Source organism: Chinchilla lanigera, unplaced genomic scaffold (assembly GCF_000276665.1).
Source record: "Chinchilla lanigera isolate Chin_1 unplaced genomic scaffold, ChiLan1.0 scaffold00033, whole genome shotgun sequence".
NCBI classification, from domain to species: Eukaryota; Metazoa; Chordata; class Mammalia; order Rodentia; family Chinchillidae; genus Chinchilla; species Chinchilla lanigera.
In genome coordinates this window covers 22,839,096-22,859,753 of record NW_004955434.1, presented here as the reverse complement: position 1 = coordinate 22,859,753, position 20,658 = coordinate 22,839,096, and the positions used below count along the sequence as shown (strand labels likewise).

Sequence of the window (20,658 nt, the reverse complement as noted above, 5' to 3'; positions counted from 1 at the left end):
CAGAAGGCTGGCGCTCCCCACCCGCAGCTCCCTGTGCGCCGGAAGCCCTCCTTCCAAAAAATATTTTTTTTGTGGGGGGTTCCAAGGCTTGAATTCGTGACCTCATCTATAGTAGGCAAGTGCTATGCCACTGAGCTATACAGAATCCCTAAACCCTAGGAAACCATTAATAACAGTTGTGTCTTGGAGGTAGGGTAGTAGGAACTTTGTCTTGGCAGTAAAATTTGTTGGATTTTTCAAGCTTTGTTGATTAGATACATTGTGAGAATGTGTAGATGGACACATTTGCAGTAGGGTTCTTCTTAAAGTAGTCTTATTTGAAATAGGAATAACAGCAGCTCAAGGAATATTTTCAGTTTGTTATTTGAAATTTTTGTTACCTTGTCATTTTGAATCTTTTTCTCCAGTGTTACCATGAACAAATGCACAAATGTCTTGTAAGTTGATTGTAAGCCTTAAAGAGAAACATGTAGATCATATTCTTAACTTTCTTATGTTCATGTTTTGTTGTACTTGTAAAAGTAATGAGATTAATTTGATTGATAAGTGCATATTATTCTTAAAGATGCTGTTTGTAAGAGAAATACAGTGGTGTCTACTAGTTCAGTAAGGTATCCATAGGAGATTAACGTCAGGATCCTCCTGATAGCAGAATCTGCAGATACTCATTTCTTATATAAACTGGCATAGTATTTGCCTATAACTTACGCATATCTTCCTGTGTACTTAAACACATCTGAACTTACAACACCTAGTGCAGTGTATGTGCATTGTGCCCTTGATCTTAGCCAAAAAGCTGAGCAGCGGTGTAAACGCATTGTAAATAGTTGTTTATACATATTGTTGAGGCAGTAACGATGAGAAAAAAGACTCTACATTTTAACTATAATTTTTCCCTTGAATATTTTCAATCCATCTTTGGTTCAATCTGCAGATGTGAAACCTGTAGATACCAAGGGCTCACTGTATATGATTTTTGGAGAACTTAGGAATGTTTAAGAGTTTGGGACTTCTTTTCCTGTGGAATTTTGATAAGTATAATTTTGTTGATTACCATATTTTATGTAGTGCTAGAAATTTTCCCAGAGCCTGCTTTGTAAAAAAATGATTACAAATGAAAGGACTTTCATCATGTTGTACAGATACATAGTAATGGCATTAAGAGTAAATGGGATCCACAGTTTGAAATAAAAGATCCATTACCAAAATCAAGTATTTTAATAAGGCAGGAATAATGCATTTGGGATAGGGGAAAGATGTAGTCTTTTTCGCATGGAGAATTAATACATAACTGCTAAACAATTTCAATACTAAGATGGTTTTAGTAAGAGTTCACATATATGCTACGCAAGTAACAAAATACAATTTCATGTTTCATGTAAGTATAGACAGACTGACACGAATGCTTAAATACAGCTAAAATAAATAATGGTTTTCATCAAAGATTTCTCAGCGATCTAACATTTAAGTCTATAATTTTATGATCTGTGTGCAGTCATCTTTGCCTTTTTATCATGAAAACACTCCTGTAAAAGTGTACTGTGGACTGATGCGTAACAAAGGTGTATGTCAAGTAAATAAGGGTGCTTTCCCTTTAGGTTTGTGTTTTTTTTTTTTTTTTTGGTTTTTGGTTTTTCTCCGGTACCAGGAACCGAACTCACGACCTTGCGCTTGCCAGAGCAGGCGCTTTTGCCACTGAGCTAAATCCCCAGCCCCCTGCTTTCCCTTTAGGGTTAGGTGCTCTTATAGAATTTATAAGCTGTAGTTAGATTAACTCCACTTTAGAATGTAACATACAAAAATTGATGCTGTGGTCTGGGTGATTCTTTATTAGCTGCTTAATAAAGTTACCATTTCAAGTTTTATTTGCTAGCATTTGGAATAACATTCTTTTCCATGGACTTAACTTAGTCCTGCTGATAAATTCTATTTAACTCTTTTTACTCCTTCTGAGAGAATTCTAAATGGGATTCATAATGGCCTGGGTTCCTTTCTTCAGGAGTGACGTACGTATGAGAACAAGGAAATTATTCTCCTTGGTCCTGTCACTACAGCTTGAAGTAATTACTTTGTGTTTTTAGTATTAAATTAATTTATGGTGGTTTGTGAAGTGGAAGTATACAAAGTAAAATAATTCTTTTAAAACAGAGTAATTGTTTTTGAAAGTTATTCTAACTGAATACCGAAGGGGCCACAGTGAAGACAGCAGTGCACACTGAGGAGTTAGCAATACGTAGGTCTGGTTCCGTAGTGCAGCTTGTTAGCTGTTCCAGATTTGGTGCTGAATAAATGTACTTGTAAAATTTTGTTGCAAGACAGACAAAGCTCTGATAGTCCAAGATGGTGTGTAAATAGCCTTTATTTGGAGCGTATGGAGTGGGAGCATATTTTGCAGTGAAAAGGGAACCAAAGGACAAGGTGTTCTGTACTTGTGGGCTTGTAAAGACCTCAGAGTTTTCTTTATGGTATTGTAGAAAGACGTTATTTTTGCTTTGGTGTTCTTAAAACTAAAGGGCAAATGATCCAAAAGAATAATCTTGAAATTCAATAGCAAGAAAACTACTTGACATTGTGGGCTGGAGGCCAGCAGACGTGGGGCTTTCATTGAATGCGTGGGAAATGGGGCAGGCCTGGGATTTAAAGGGACAGGGTGCAGTACCCTAGAAAAGAAAAGCCCTCCTGTATGATTTGCTTACTTGGAGAAAAAAATAGACTTAAAGTTTTCTCTAAAGGATCTTTATTGGATCAACTGTTTAAGGCATTGAAAGACAGTGAGTGAATTTTTCCTAACTCCACCTCCCACACTCCTTAGCTATCTTCTCTTGCTTGAAATTGGTGCTGAGTAAAATGGTTTATAACAGATGAGAAGCAGCTTTTCAAATAAAAGTACTTTGTAGCATGTTCAGATGGAGTGTAATGTAATTCTCTCTGAAATTGAGCACTTGTTACTTTGTTTATGTAGCTGTTTTAAAAGTGAGGTAAGAAGAGGAGGGGGTACTACAGGAATTTCTGCTTTAGAAATTTTGTTTTTTTCTATGTCTGTTTTCCTCCCCCACCCACTCATGAATCCCTTTCCTCCCTCCCCCGCTCCCACAATCCTTCAATAAAATAGTATTTAAAAGACTTGAATAACCAGTCCTATGCACCAGCTTCTTGCTTGAGGCAGTAATGTTGCACTATTTTCAGTGGGTGGTCCTGAGTCTCCATGGGAGATTTTACAGGCAGTGGGCTCCAAAATCCTCTAAGTGTATTATAAAGAACATAACCAATTAAATTCTCAAGTTATAGAGAATAGGCAGAGATAGTTCTACATTATTACATTCCCATCATTAATTACTATCAAACTGATTTATTTAATTTTTATTGAAATATTTATGGTTTAAGAAAAGCAAAGCACATTTATCTAGGATTTGGGGATTTACTTTTTAAAATGAGTCATTCATAAATATGTCAATTCAGAAATATCTGTTGTGTATGTAATTTGATTCATAGTTGTTAAAAATGTTTGGAATTTACTTACAGTCAGATGTGTTTATAATCAGCATTTATTACCCATGGCGTATAGTACATATAAATATATACTGGCCTGAAGTTGGACTAAAATCGCTGTGCCCCAGACATTTGCAAAAGTAATCACCAGTGTAATTACATGTTAAATATTGGATGAAGTGGGTATGTAGGAAACAAGTTGCTCTTTAGGCAAACTTATTTGAGTAAACAATATGTTTACATGTGGACCATAAATATTGAAATGGTGAATGTTGAAGGCATTCCTATTCCCACATTGTATTGGTTTTTTGTGTTTTTTGTGTTTTTTTTTTTTCTGGTACCAAGAATCGAACTCACTACCTTGCGCTTGCCAGGCAGGTGCTGTGCTGCTGAGCTAAATCCTCAGCCCCTATTTTTTTTAATTTTAAAATTTTTTTTGTTTTTTTGTTTTTTGGTTTTTTTCCGGTATCGGGAATCGAACTCAGGACCTTGCGCTTGCCAGGCAGGTGCTGTGCAGCTGAGCTAAATCCCCAGTCCCTATTCCCACATTGTTTTAAATTATTTTGCAACTTCTTTCTAGTATAGTTACTAATCATAGTGCTAACTTTATTGAATCCTTGACCTGATTACTTCCTTTCGCTTATTTGTAGATTTCAAGAACTTGACTTATGAAAAATAAATATCGATTAGCTCAGATAAGAGGTCTGAAATACCTGTTTCCTACAGGTTAAGTAGAAAAGAATTTAAGCATTGGCTTTTCAGATGTGTTGGTAATAACTTGATGTATGTATGCAATGAGAAGGCTTTGTTTTAAACAGTGTAAGTTTTAGGTGGAAAATTGTAGTCCTTGAGGAACTGAGTTTGTTTCTTTTAGAAGAATCAGTACACAGTGTTGTCATACGTAAAATGGCATGAGTTCTGGAGTTTTCTTCACGGTTAGAATCAAAGATCTGAGCAGTTTACAGCAGTGACTAAATATTTGCCTTTTCTTTTCCTTGAATAGCTAAAAACTTTTCCAGTAGTCTTCATAAGAAGGTTTGAGAAGTGATAGCCATCTGAAATTTATCTCACACAGCCAGTATTTAGAAGTTTTTATGGTTGTCTGCACACCAGAAAGACACAGTTCTTATGGCTATGCATATGAATAAGTTAAAGGTTGGTAAAAATAGCTTGTCAGGTAAGCTTACTGACTGAGGAATAATTTTGTTTTTATTATCCATTTCCTTGGCTGAAAGTGAAATAGAAGGGATCTCATTCCTGAAGACCAGTGCTGCCTTGGATCATTTCTGTGAGCTTTTGCTGTGATCATTAAAGGCAAAGTTGGACAGCTGCTGTACATTTTGCCAGTGGCCTCACAAAAGAAATTGCTTAACCCTATTATTTTCAGACACTGTCATTTTTGTGTTGCAGATATACTGGCTTTGTTTTTCAGATATGGATGTTATACTTGCTGTGTAGATATCAGTGTCTGTGGTTATGATCTGAACTTCTGGTTTACTGGCATCTACTGTAGCAGAAAATGATTTTAACACTTACATTTTTGTGTCTTGCACTGTAACAGATCTCTATTATCTGTTTATATTTAGACAGATTTAAAAAGTTCAGTTTAGACTTCGCTTTTTGTATCTGCCAGGGTATTGTCCAAGCTGAGTTTGACTTATACTTCTTGATAATTGCGTATTTAAGTATATTTGAAGGGGCGTGAAGTTTAGAGAAAAAGGAAGCACTAAACTTCAAACTCGTACTGTGAATTAAGTGTAGAAGTAGGACATTGTTATGTACCCCTGAAGTGGATGTCATAGTCTTAGAAACAGCAGCAGGACGTTGACAGCGTTGATTCCTTCTGTGTAATGTGTTCGCATTATTGCTATAGGTTTAAAGGGCAGGGAAATAATTTACTGTGAAGGCTGAAGAGGGCAGGATTTGAAACCCACTGCTATGGATTAAATCAGCCTGTGTGCCCTGAGGCTTCGGCCGTTCCATCTGAATTCATAGCCTGAAATCTTGGATTCTTTCTCTGTTTGAAAATAATACTTAGAATTTTTAAGACTGCCTTTGCCTACTCACATGAAAACTATTGAGGCTAATTACCAGAGTTAAGATTTTTATGCACTCAAGACTGAAGAGACATTTCAGTATTTTAAAGAGAAAGTTCATAGCCATTTGACATAAAATTTTACTGGGCTTTTCATTGATCTAAAATAACTGGTCTGTAAGTACTTTATCAGTGAAAACTGCTCAGCGTGTAAAAACGAGGAGCAGAAGAGCACCAAGGCTTCCTGCAAACTAAGGGCACAGTGAGTATTAGTGGACTTCCCAGCCATCCCCAGCTGTGAGATTACTATAGTTTCTGCACACTCCTTTCTTTCAAAACTAAATCAAGAACGGTAGAACCCTGATAAAAGGAAGTGTAGAAAAGCCTAACTAATCCCGAGATGAGTTACTTCAGACGTGCCAAAGTAGAATAAAATCAGTTAATAGCATGGATTAAAGGTTACTTTCCGTGCATTTTTATCACTCACGTGGAGAATTTTGTTGTATGTTAATGCGTTTGGCCTTGGTTAGAAAACTCCAGAGGAAAAATGTAATTAAATTTGAGAGATTACACAACCATGTTGTTATGAGGAAATTTAGTACTGTACCAACTTTGGGTGCCAGATTTGACCTAAGAGATAAAAGCTGTGTTCTTGAGATCAATGCTGTAAACAGGTGGCCCTGATTTTGAGTGGTAAGTTTTTAGGTAATAATCAGAAGGCACATTTGTATAATGCTAAGTGTTAATTCTCATAGATTCTTTTAAAGCAGTGGGTATATATCTTTGGATATGTATGTACAAGTGGTTCCTCAGATCCAAGATCATAGAAGAATGCTGAAATCAGGTCTGGGTTAATGTTTTAAAAGGCTTAATTCTTGCAAGTGGTAGGAAAAGAGAAATTAGAGGCAGATTGTGGGTAAAAAGATAATCTTTACTTTCTATTCATATATCTAAAAAGATCTTTCATACATGAAAGACTATGAAATGTACTTTTTAATTCACAATCTCATGTTTGCCAGCTACTTAATTAATGAAATCCTGACATACTATGATAGCGCTAATGAAAAATTGGTTTGGCATGATGCCCTTGGTTGGAAGAATTTTTTTAAAAGTGACTTTTTTTTCCTTCGGTGCAGATGTATAGATTGTGTGTGTGTGTGTGTGTGTGTGTGTGTGTGTGTGTGTGTGTGTATCAGCCTTAATAAAATTTTACTATGAGCAACTGGGCAGGGGGAGACTTTATATTCTTGTTAAATTTGCCAGTGCTCCATGATGCCAGATTGTTTCTCTAACTAGACTTTATAATTTATTTCCTTAAAATAAATGAATGGCTTTGCTATGGCTTACTGGGAAATAGCCTGTCACTCAGAGTACAGGCATGTACTACACACATTAGGTATTTCTGTATATATGTCATTCCACATTTCTCAGATACAGTGTTGTGATTTTTAAAAATAAGTCATGTGAGAATAAAGTCCTACTATAGTAAAAACACATAATTGCTCATACAAATTTTTTTGTAGCTATTCTGACCCAATTTTAACCTTATTTAAAGCTTCTAACTTGAAGGAATTTTGCTACATTATGTAAGTACTATTCTGTATAGTCATTCATATGCTTAAGAGGCTGAACTTTCTTTGCATCCCATTAAATTACCCTGGGATACATTATTTTAGTAAATCAGAAAATTTCTCTGAAAGTTATTATTTTTGGAAGCTTAAAAATGGGCAGAATAGCCATACACTGTCCGGGGAAGATGTAGTGGATCCACATATGAGTACACATTCAGTATACTCATACTGAAACTGCACTTTTTCTGCTTTCTTTTTTTATTCCCTTTAGGAGGGGAAAACCCACCACAATGCTGGAGAATTGCTTTGCTTCTATAGTTATGTCTTTGTGTGTTTATAGTAGTGGGAACATTTTATCTTCTCTGTTTTTTGTTGAGGTTGTTTTTCAGCAATGCCCCAAGAAAAGTCCTGGAAACTAGCTTTGAAGCCCCGTGGGCAAGCTGGAAATCAAAGGGCCGGAGGAATTCAGCAGTAATTGTTTTATGGCTGGCCAGAAATCAGACCTGTTTGTATAGGTAGCACACAAAATAGCAGTGATTTGACAATTTGGTGCTATTTATACCTACCATAAAAAGAGAAAAGAAAAAGTTAAAGGGGTATTTCGGAAACAGGAACTAAGCTGTAAATGCAAATTGCTTCACCATTTTCTCAAAGGAACAAAAAGGGAAAAGGGTTTGGGAAGTTTTTATTGAAGCTACATTATTGAGGATCTGTCTACTTTCAGGACATTTAATATTGTACTCATACTGAAACTGCACTTTTTCTGCTTTTTTTTTTTTCTTTTTTCCTTTTCCTGTCTGACTAAAATTATTTTAGCAAAGCAAAAGAAACTCTGGGTGATGAGGGACAGTGAAATTGCAAGGTTTCCAGTTCTGTTTTGGTAGACATTTGCAGTTTCATCTTGCTGTTGCTGTTTAGATTGGAATAAGAACAGACTGTTGCTGGAGCTGATTTTTTCTTTCTCAGTAAAAGTTGTACTTTCAATAAGCAATTGTGGGTTCTTTCTATGGTGGTGGTGGATTTGCCAGGTAAATTTTCATGTCTCATGGGAAATGTGCCAAAAGAATTTTTTTAAATGACTATTCTTCATCTGTCAGCTGGAGAAGTCTTTCTGAGTACAAAATGCAAATGAATGAATGAATGAATTTGAATTAATTTGTTCTATCATCTAGGTGGACAGTATATTACTATATGTCTGTGTATCAGTGTGTAGCCCAAAGTAAAATTTAACTATTTCTAGAATGTCATTTAGAACTTTTGAGATTGTCAAATGCTTTGTTGTTTTGTCTTAAAACCCCAGCCCCTACCAAAGTCTGAATCTGGGGGCAGTTGTACAGAGGAAAAGTGAACATGCTTGTGAGACTATACTGTTTTTTCTCTTTTTAAAGGAACCCTAGAAATGCTTTAGGGACCCCTGAGTCTTTGTCACAATTTAAAACCTTTTTTTCTCATTGGAGGCATTTTATTGCTGTTGAATTTGAACTGTCTGGTTTTAAGTTTTTCTCCCATAGGATTCTGACCCTGTACTAAGTAGAGTAGTCTTTGTCAAGTACATCTTAGTTTGTGGTGTACACTTTGTAGTTTTGACTGGATGAAAAAATTCCTCTGAGGATACAGCAGCAGTGGAGAATCTGAAAATAATCCAGCTTTCGGATCGTCAGTTCTGGCTCCTTTTTCCAGTAAAGGGTATAAGTTTAAGCTTGTAGTGTTTGAAGGATCAGAAGCTTCAGAATAAAGATTAAAAATATGCCTCTCCTGAAAGTGTAAAACTAAGTTAGATTTCAGGATCAGTTCCTGGTAGGGTAAATTGTGAAGTCATGGTTACAGAGATGACATGTGAACTGCTGTGATGTCTCAGGTGCAACTCAGGTTGAGCACAGATCAGAACATAACATAGTTATTAACCATGTTTTGGATTGAAAACATACACCAGACTAGTGATGGGTTGTACTTCTAAAGTGCTGATCATTTATTCAACCAGTATTGAGCACCAGCTAGGTGCCTAAAGATTGAGAATAGCAGCAGGAACGGAAGTGGTTCTTGTCTTCTAGAAGTGTTTAGTTTAGCATCAGGTATGTTAAAAGAAATCATAAAACAACAGAATAGGTGCTTGTAAGAATTTATAAAAAAGCTGTGGAAACAGAACCTAAGTGGATCTGCCAGGTCTCAGAATCTGAAAAAGGTATTTTAGACAATTATAAATGAAGCATCTGATAAAAGACATAATTAATATGGTTTAAAAGTTAATCCATAATCACCTGGGTGTGGTGGTGCAGGCCTGTAATCCCAGCACTTGGAAGGCTGAGGCAGGAGGATCCCACCAGTTCAAGCTCCTCTTGGTCTACACAGTGAGTTCAAGGCCAGCCTGAACTACATGGCATGATCGTGTCTCAAAAAACAACCAACCAACCAACCAACTAAACAAACAAAAAAATAGAATGTGAAAACTACCATGTTTCTGTCCATCGCCCAGTGTGAATCTCTCCAAGTACTGAATGTGGTGTGAAGCTAGACTTACTACCTCAAAGGCCTTTTCATTAGACTGCTCTAGAAGTAGAGGTAGCCTAAAAGCACAGCATAAACACAGTAAAGCACTGGTGAGCTTATGACTTGGAGTCAGAAGGCCTGAGTTTAATCTTAGTTATGCCATCAGAACCAGAGTGATCACATAATCTGTCATTCAAAAAGCAGTAGATAGTTTTGATAATGACACAAGACAGTTGGCATAAACTGGAACTGTCCCCAATGAAACAGGACATGTGGTTGCTATACTCAGGCTTCATGGACCTTGGCAAATTACTTAATCTTCAGTCTGGGTACCACATCTATAAAAGCTGAGAAGCAGGCACAGAGTAGTACTTTCAGTAACTATAAATTGTTTTCTTACCTCTAGCCTTTTTTTTTTTTGGTACTGGGAATCAAACTCAGGATCTTGCACTTGCCAGGCAGGCGCTTGTGCCACTGAGCTACATCCCTGGCATATTACCTCTAGCCTTTTAATAATCTGTTTCAGAATATAATTGGATTTGCTTTGAGAAACTCTTGTGGCACTCTAGGAACTTTATGTCTTTGGATATTTTTAAGTCTGTCATCTCTACATGATACTGATAAAAATTCTCTTGCTATGAGACTTCTGGGTTAATGGAAATTTGGTGCATCTCTTGATCATTGAAGATGGTGCTTTTCCCTTTAATTTTTTTTTTTTTTTCCTCCTTTTGCTGCCCAAATCAGGAGTCTAGAGGACCAGGTATGGTTTGAGGAAAGTAACTCTAATTTGCAAAAGTAGGTTGGAAACTTAAATTGTGACTTGTTCAGCTTGCTTAACTTTCTCACCAGGTTTGCTGGACAAATACTGAGTATTTACCTTATTTGGTCCCATTTTCATGGCTCAACAACTTACAGAGTTACAGTTTTAGAGATTACTATCTATCAGGTAGTTAAAACTTAAATGGATTTGATTTACTGACAGTCATCTCTGGAAATTAAAGAACTTCCTTTTGTTGTGTGTGGTTTTTTTTATATATTGTGTGGGTACTGTCAGCAGTGCTTCAATGAAGACTATAATTGTCTTCATTTTAAGAGTGCATAATAATAGCTGTTTGTTAGGTTTTGAATCAAGTAGAGGGGTAAAAGTAAAACTAATGCTATCTTTTAAGAACTTAAGGATTAGATGATTTTGGAGTGAGATGAAAGTGCCTCATGTTACCCATTTGACTTCTGTGAGACTTATGCATCTGTTTAGCAACATGGCCTCTGAGATGTGCTTGATGGTGGAAGGAGAAATTAAATCTCAGCACAGTTTAATTAAGAGTTAAAATTAAGTGAAAAAAATGGAGTTTTGTGAGGCATGAAGAGGTAAGTTGGGATTGAAGATGAGCACAGGTATGTTCATTATGTAGCAGGTGCTTGGGCCTCAGTCTCCTTTCATGCTTCGTACCATTTTTGGTTTATATAGCATTTGATGTTGTTTTGCCTTTCTTTTCAGGGACTGTTTATGACCTAACTTGAACAACAAGATGAAATTCTTCTTTAGCTCAAGCTGTTACGAAACCAAAAATAGATCTGAGCTAAGATTGGATTTTGTGGCACAAATTGTGGTTTGTAGGTTGTGTCTGTTACTCTTCCAACAAATAACTATAATTTAAAAATTGTTTAGAAGCAAAGCAAATATGACTGAGACAAAAGAGGACCTGGTTGATTTTTATTATTTTATTTTATTTTTATTTTTATTTTAAAGAGTAAAAGAAGGATAACTAATAGGGGGGCTTACCAAATTACAGACAAAGTGGTAGGAAATTATCAATGGTTATTGTTTTACATATTGTTATCTACAAGATAGTTTCTCAAGAAAACAAATAGACAAATAATAATAAGTTAAAGACAAAAGAGGTAGGAGATTATCAAGAGTTGTACTGTACTTTGTTATCTTCAAAGTGGCTTCTAAAGAAAATAAATAGAGCTATACATGAGTGACCTATTGAATAATCATTAACTTTTCTCAATGGTTGTTGTAGGAAACACATAATAATAGACATGCATCCATTCACGAAATAGGATAGGGACAATACAAACATTACAGAGTTATGGACAGATTAGTAGGAAAATATTAATGGCTGCTGTAATACATGGTGGTATCTTCAAAGTGGTTTCTCAGGAAGACAGAGATACACAAGAAGGATCTAACAAGTAGTTACAGCCTAAGGGTTGTCAAAAATCAAGTGAGCCATCTGGGGTGAAAGCCACTTTTTGTAGTGTTTTCTCTCCAACCTCCCATCGCATTGGGACCCCACAACCAGTTAGTGTCCTCTCCCCAGCCGTCAGCACAGGCAGCAGGAATCCTGCTGCAGACTTCTTCCGAGCTCCACCACAGCCTGTACTGTCAGGGGAAGAATGGCTTCCAGGGGGTCTCCACAGGTATTGTGCAAAGTCCTCCTGGTTTACAGCTTCCGAGCAGCTCTCATGACCCCAGTCCACAGGACCTCTGACTCCTCGGGCTTAGTCTGCATTCTCACGTTCTCTGAGTCCTTGTTCAGCAGCTGTTCCTCCACTGACTCTGGACCTTTCTGGTTCTCAGTGGCAGGAGCAAGAGTGACCCTTGTGTGGCATGTATTCCCAGGGGTTTCTCCATGTTTGAATGATTCACACACATCCGTGGGTGGGCATCTGCAGCCGGTGCATGGTGGGTGAATTGTGTCATTGTTTCTGTGTTGTTCTCATGGTTGTTCTCAATTGAGCGGCGGCGGCTGGCCTGAGGGCTGCCATGCAACGGCGCTCGCTGCCACGTGGCTCCCCCTGCACCGGGGGCCCTCCTTCCGGGCGCCTACGAGGCAGGGAGCCAGCCAGTCGGAAGACTGGTGCTCCCTGCCTGTGGCTCCCCATGCGCCGGAGGCCATCCTTCTGGGTGCCTATGAGGCAGGGAGCGAGCCAGCCCAAAGACCGGTGCTCCCTGCCCGTGGCTCCCTGTGCACCACAGGCCCTCCTTCCGGGCCCCTGGTTGATTTTTAAATGGTACTTTAGAGTGCTAAGTAGATGTCTAAGATTTAAAGAATTGTTTGGAATGAAATTATTTTACATAAAGATATTAGTAAGCAATATAGAATAGGGGGATTGATGACTACAGTCTTGTAGGAACCTTCCTTATTGTAGTCTGTGTTTTGCTGGGGTTCCCATTTTTCTTTGTTCCCCCTCCCCTCTGGAAATTGAAAAGCATGAAATGGGCTTCAGAGAAGGGAAAAACAAAGCTGGTAATTATGAGACACTGGAACTCCCTGCCGTATTAGTTAGAAGGTACATAGCATCATCTGATGCCTGTGTTCAGAAAAGGTATGGGGGGGGTCTGGTAGGACATTAGAAGGGTAAGGAGGACTGAACCTCATTTGCTGGTCTCAAAATCAGATGAATTTCTGAGGTGCTTAAAGAGTATGTGGACAATTTTATTATAAGGGAACATTATGTGAGCTGTATCTGTATTACTTGATGAACAGAGATCTATTTTTATTTTAAGATTGTTAATATCTTATGGACTGGATTTTTTTTTTGCACTAGGAATGAAACTCAGGACCTTGGGCTTACCAGGCAGGCACTTGTGCTGCTGAGCTATCTCCCCAGCCCTGGACTGGATTTTTATTTTTATTTTTATTTTTTTATTTTTTTGTTTTTTTTCCAGTACCGGGAATCGAACTCATGACCTCGCACTTGCCAGGCAGGTGCTGTGCCACTGAGCTAAATCCCCAGCCCCTGGACTGGATTTTTAAAATTACTGTATATCACACTTTTGCACTTAAGTGTTGAATAAATAAATATTTCATAGGAAGATAGCTTTGTAAGGCACTTTACATATAAAGACACTCTAGGAGTAAAAGACAGTTTTGACACCCACTCTGCGCCAGGACGAGCGCTGAGTCCTCTGCGAGAATGACTTCATCAGTCAAATGGTCCCTGTGAGTTACCAGCACCACCCCCACAGTAAATGAGGGGATAAGTTGAAGGGTGGAAGAACAGTATACAAAAGTCAGTAGTATTTTAGTACATTTCAGTGAGCAGTATGAGAATGGTGTTAAGAAAACAGTTCCATTTACTATAATAGCATAAGAAAAGAAATGCTTAGGAATATTAACGTATTGAACAAAACAAGTGCAGATTTATACTTTGAAATTACAAAAGGTTGAAAAATTGTAAAAAACTACATAAGTGGAAAACGATTCTTACGTTGAGATGGCAATATTCCCAGATAGTTACAGGTTCGGTGCAGTCCCTTTCAGAGTCCCAAGTGACTTATTTGTAAAAATTGATGAGCTGATTCACAGTTAATATATACTTGAAGCATCCCTCAAATAATGAAAACAACCTCAAAACAACAAATTTGGAGAACTTAAAACTCCCGATTTCAAAACTTACTTAAAAGTAATAATAATCAAAACACTGTGATGCTGATATGGGAATGGACATACAGATCAGTGGAGTAGAATTTTTTTTTTTTAGGGTATTGGGAATCAAACTCCTGGCCTCTTGCTTGCCAGGCAGGTGCTGTGCCATTGAGCTGTATCCCTGGCCCCAGTGGAATAGAATTGAGAATCCAGAAGTAAACCTGTGTATCTGTGGTTAAGAAGGATTTGAAGGGAAACCATAGTTTTTAAAACAAAATGTTCTAGGAGAACTGGATATTGACATGTAGAGTAATGAAGTTGGACCCTTATCTCACATGAAACACAAAACCTAACTCAAAGTGAATTAAGACCTAAGTGTGAAAGCCATAACTATAGAACTCTTAAAAGAAAAACAGAAGGATTAATTTTCATGACCTTGGGCTTGCCATTTGATTAATTTGATATACCAAAAGCAGCAACAGAAGATAAACTAGATAAAATATATTTTATGAAAATTTTAAAAATGTTAAAAAAGTTAAATTAAAAAACATGTTGCCAGGTGTGGTGGTGCATGCCTGTAATCCCTTGGGAGGCAGAGACGAGAGCATCACTACAAATTTGAGGCCCATCTGGTACGTAGTGAGTTCAAGGCCAGCCTGAACTACATGGCAAGACCCTGTCTCCAGAACCCCATTTCACATCATGCTCAGCGTGGAAAACAGAACCTCAAATCGTGTACTTCCCAGGGGACTTGTCTTCAGAGTGTATGTTTGAAAACTTCTGTAGCGCAAAAAATACAGCAAGTCATTTTAAAAAGGTAAGGATATAAATATATTTTTTCAAAGGAGATAAACAAATGGCCAATAGGCATGTGCAAAGATGCTCAGCGCAGTCATTAGAGAAGTGCAAATCAAAAGTCACAATGAGAAAACATACCATATCCACAAGGACAGCTATAATATCAGATAACAAGTATTATAAGATACAGAGAAATCAGAAATCTTACACACTGGTGTATCCACGTATGGAAGAACATGTAGTTCCTCAAATTGTTAGACGTAAAGTTATCATATTGACCAGCAGTTCTTTTTCTTGGTATGTACTTACAGAAATGAAAACATAGATCCATCCACACAAAAACTTGTACATGAGTGCCTGAGCATTGTCTGTAGCAGCCAGAAGGTGAAAAATAATACAAATGTTCGTCAACTAATGTATAAAGAAAATGTGGTTTATCTACACAGCATAACTTGGTCGTAAAAAAGGAATGAGATGTTGACATATTGAAACATAGATGAACCTTGAAATCACTATGTTAAGTGAAAAAGAAGTCACAGAAGATCACTGTGTTTCCATCAGATATCCAGAATAGCGAGCTCTGTGAAGATGGAAAGTAGATTAGTGGTTGTTTCGGAGTGTGTGTAGGGGGAATGGGGTGATAGTTAAGGAGTTCAGAATTTAAAGTTTAGCACAATAAAAGACACATTCTGTTAACCCCCTCAGAGTACTCCCTGCTGCTTCAAGTACACTTACCCACTGTTCTTACCGTGTGTTTTTTGGTTCTGGGAACTGACCTTGCTCTTGAGCTGTCTCCCTGGCCCTCTTGCCATGTTCTGAAGCAGTTCTGTTAGTTCTTTTTCATGAATGTCTTCATGAGATGTGATTAAAAAATGTGGTGAATGCTGCTGTCAGGGGCTGTCCATTGCAAAGCTCGGCTCATGAAAACATTACTATGTGTCCTCACCCACCTTATTCACCAGAGTTGGCGCCACATGACTTCTGGCTCTTCCCCAAAGTCAAAATGACCCGCTAAGGTAAAACTTTTTAAATAGTTCAGGACATCAAGACAGTCATGACAGCACAACTAAAGACAGTCATGAAGAAGACTTCCAAAACTGTTCCAGAAAGTGGCAAGAACGATTGCTTGAATCGAGGGAAAAGTATTTTGAGGAATTTTAATGTCAAAGTATCTTTGGCTATGGTACATGTAATTTTTTAAAAAGTCATGTTTTCTAATCACACTGAATGTGTATGCATGTGTGTGTGTGTGTGTGTGTGTGTGTGTATGTTTGAGTGTGTTTGAGGCAGAGGCTTGCTAGTTTCCTAGGCTGGTCTCAAATGGTTCTCTCTTCTGAGTAGCAGGGACTGTACACATGCACCACCACTCCTGGCTCTAAAGCCACATTTTTGATTTTCTAAAGGAGCATCTTAATTTAAACGAATACTATAAGGAAACCATTTTTTCCACTTTTGACAATTATGATATTTTATTTTTTTATTTAGTTTTTTTGTTTTTTTTTTTCCGGTACCAGGAATTGAACTCACAACCTTGTGCTTGCTAGGCAGGAGCTGTGCCGCTGAGCTAAATGCCCAGTCCTGCAATTATGATATTTTAAATCGAGTCATTTCTATACATTTGATTAAGTGCAGTAGTTTTCCTGGTAGTTCTATTGATTTGGGGTTGGTTTAAAGTATTAGTTTCATTCTGCAAACTTTCATTAAGGACCCATTTTTTTTGCAGTAAAGAAAAAGTGCTATAAGAGCACTTCAAAGGAGCCAATTAACTGATTTAGAATTAGATGGTGATAAAAGCTTATAAGATGATTGTTTAGGTCTGTCTTTAATTTAAACTTATAAATGATATTGTCTTCTATATCTAGTTTTTTGCCTACTTTGTAGCTACACTGTCTAAAATAATAGCCAGTAGACAGATGGTGGCTATTTAAATTCATTAAAGCTGAATAAAGTGTAAAATTCAGTTCGTCATTTGTTAGCCACATTTAAGCACGCGCTAGTCACATGTAGCTAGTGGCTGGCTTATCGGACAGGGCTGAGTTAGAGAAATGGATACATCTGCCGAGCTTTTTAAAATAGTAGAATTCAGATGGTATATATGGTTTTGAAAGAGATGGGCCCCAGGGTGGTGGTGCACGCCTGTAATCCCAGCACTAGGGAGGCTGAGGAAGGAGGATTGCTGTGTTTGAGACCAGCCTAGGCTACATAGTGAGCTCAAGGCCAGTCTGAACTGCAGAGTGAGACCATCTCAAGAAAACAAAAGAGATGGGACTTAGAGGAAAAGACTCCCAATAGGACTCTTTACATCAAATTAACATTGAAGTATGGCCATTAAAATACATAGAAATATACATTGAGAGAATATGTGGCAAAAGTTTGTATTCCCCACTTAGTAACATTTGGATGTGTATATGTTGCTTAAGAGTGAGTTTCCATCAGTGTATTTGACCCCTTACCGTGCATCTCCTAAGTATTGCCTTATGAAATAATATTACCATTTACACACAGGAAGGAAGTAATCAGTCTGTCTGTTACGACGTAGTGATGTCAGACCTGTTTAAACACCCCATTGCCCCCTTGATGTCCTTTTTGTTCCTGCCCTGCAGGATTCGGTAAAGTTTCATGTCTTTAATCTTCAACAGTCCTATACCTTTTATTTTTTATTTTCATAACAGTCTCATCAACTTTATTTTGAAGAATTTCAAATCTGTAATAAAGTTGAAAAACAGTACAATGATTGCCTAGATTCACTAAAAGTAATGCTTTGCTCTTGTGCTTTTTCTTTGTCTATGTCCCTATTCCGCAATCTTTGGAAAGTTGCAGATACCATGACCCTTTGCCCCTAGTTTACAATCTGTCTTTTAAACTAACACTATTTTCCTAGGAAACCACAAACCAAGATCACATTCAAGATTTAAGATTAGCCTTTAGGTGCTCTGTCTCTTTAGTACCCTTGATCTAAGACAGTTCTCCCATCTCCTTATTTTCCCTTGACTTCACAGTTTTTAAGAGGCGAGCTTAGCTGTTTCATAGATGTTCCTTTAATTGGGGTGTGTATGATCATCTCCTTGTAAGGTAGGGTAACTTTACTTGAATTGTGTATCCCTTGTATTTCTTATGGATTGCAGTTAGACCTATAAGCTTTGTTCAGTTTAGGTTAGATATTTTTAGCAAGAAGGTTTTTTGGGTACTTCTTGTGTCACTTATCAGAGGGCACCTAGTGTTGATTATTCCAGTCATAGTGACACTGAGTTTTATCAGTTGGCTAAAGTGGCAAAAGCCATTTGAAAGATGCCCTCTTCCCTTTGCAGTTGTAAAGTGACCACTGTGATAATACTTTGTCTTTCACATGTGTGTCACAAGACTTTCATCTAAAGGTTTTAGCATCTACTGATGACCGTTTATTGATGAACCCCGTTTGCTAGTTTATTGGGGTTGGGATTGCATACAGGTCATTTTCCTAGTTCAAAAACACTTAGTGTTTATAAGGATAGAGAAAAGATCTATTCCATTTCACCCCTTCATTCTTCTCTATTAATATGTAGTTTCTGACAGTTTATATCATAGTAAATGTTTTCTGTGTCTGATTTTATGATAATTTAGTGAAATATATGGTAATATAAAATTCTGTCCATAGAAAATTTCTCCAATAATTTTTGATTGTTGAGACCCGAGGGAGGAGCAGAGAGGTAATTCTTGGGGAGGAAAAACTGATTTTTGTTAAATATGATAGCCGTTTAGATTTACAGCACTGAAGCCCTTGCTGCTTGATTTTAAATATGCTTATGGGTTCTGAAAAATCACGCTGCTTCAGAAGAAATATCTGCTTCTATAAATTTAGTCATAGTTTAGGGAAATTTTGTGAGCTTTTGTATAGTTCTGGTTATAGACATCAAGAATGCCATCATGTACTTAATTGCTTTGGAATCGTGTTGGAATGTAGCTATAGAAGCCCCTACCCCCTTCTCTTTTCATTGCCTCTCTGGTTTTATCACCAAGGAGGGGTGTGAAAGCAACTTGTCTGAAATTTTGTTGCCCTTAGGGAGTGACTTAAAATTCCCAGGATAGTTTTAGAGCTGATTCTTGGTCTTGGAGTGATAGAATGGACCTCCTGCTAACCTTCTGGCTGAAGTGAATTTAAATTCTATGGGAGTCCTAAGTAGGTATTTTGCCTTTTACTTTGAGAATTTATTAAGGAAAATTTCATGCTCTTTTGAGTAAGTTTATTTTAAATTAAAAACTGTCTAAAACTGTAGTGTCATGACTGAATTATGTATCTCCAAATTCATATTTTTATGCCCTGAAAATATGCCTGTATTTGGATAGAATCTTTGAAGAGCGATAAGATGAAGTTCCGGGGCCTTAATCCAATATGGCTGGTATCCTTATAAGACAAAGATTAGGACACAGTGGACACCAAGGGAAGACCGGGTGAATGCACAGGAAGGTCAGTTATCTACATGCTAAGGAGAGAAGCCTGAGCAAACCAGCCCTGCCATCTTCCTCTTGGCTTTCCAGTCTCCAGAACTGTGATAAAGTAAATTTCTGTGGTTTGAGCCACCCGGTCTGAGCCCTAGCAAACTAACATATGCAGTTAAACAGAATATTCTAGTTTTGTATCTAAAGCCGCATATAAGATGGAGAGGAGGTGTGGATCAGAAATAATCAAAATTACAAAGTTCAGAAAGGATGGATTATGAGGATAAAAATCCAGTTTCTCATCTTCTGTTTTCAGTTATTGGGATAGAGTAGTTTTCAGTTATTGGGAAGAGTTTGCAGGCTTGATGTAAATTGCATACTTTTCAGATGATTCTTTGTTTGCCAGTTAGAGTAGATGAAACGCTTCATGTTTTGTGTTTTAGTTTTGTTTGTTTTTTATAGTGGTGGAGATTGAAGCTAGAGGTGCTCTACCGCTGAGCTACGTACTCAGCCTGCACACTCCTTTTGCGACTTGGTCTCGCTGTGTATCTCAGCTGAGTTCTAATTTGTGAAGCCACCTGCTTCAGTCTTCTCCATGCTGGGACTACAGGTGTGCACCACTGTGCCAGGGTCCTTTGTTCCTGTTGTAAATCTTACTGTTTCACTCGCAAATGAAAATATGCTAGAGAAATTATTGTCTCACCAACTTTTTTACTGTCTAATACATTGGTTTTTTTTTCATTTGCAAACACATTCTCTGTATTTAGTCTCATCTTTCATTAGAGGCTGTCCTTCATTTTGTTGCCACATAATTAAAAAAATACATCTAATCATTCCCTCTTTGCTTCAGTACTTTTTCTTTCAACATCCTTTTTTCTGTGAAAAAATTTCACATACAAGGTGCTCCCTGAAGGAAGAGTTTGCAGGCTTGATGTAAATTGCATACTTTTCAGATGATTCTTTGTTTGCCAGATATTTGTGATGCATGCCTCTGCACAAATTGTCCCCTTTGGTCTGATATTTTCATGGTCCTCACTCTAGTAACCCAGTCCCTCCTCACCTGCAGTGTGGACGGAACCCGGGGCTCTGTGTGTGCTAGGTAAGCACTGCCCACGGAGCTACCACAGACTGTCCTTTCCCCTTTTGTGCGCCTCTGGCACTCAGAGGTGCTGTTCTGGTTTTGAGGGTGAGCCCAGAGTCGTGCGCATAGTAAGCGTGTGCTCTCCCCCTGGGCTAAGCTCCGGTCCACACAGATGGGCTTTTTTGTTTATTTGTTTTTTGTCTTTTTGAGACAGCGTCTCGCTGTGCAGTTCAGGCTGGCCTTGAGCTCATGTTGTTACCTAGGCTGGCCTCGAACTCCACAACTATCCTCCTGCCTCAGCCTCCCTGAGTGCTGGGATTGCAGGCATGCGCCACCACGCCCCGGCCTGATAAGTTTTTTTATTTTATTTTATTTATTTTTTATTTATTTTTAAACAGGGCC

The 20,658-nt window shown here is 37.8% G+C and overlaps 1 protein-coding gene across 1 annotated transcript in view; it reads left to right on the top strand.

Annotated features, from left to right (window-relative positions):
- Window positions 1–20,658, top strand: part of Mllt3 (myeloid/lymphoid or mixed-lineage leukemia; translocated to, 3) — a gene marked incomplete at its 5' end in the record, with an annotated part of 279,146 nt that overhangs the window by 14,073 nt on the left and 244,415 nt on the right.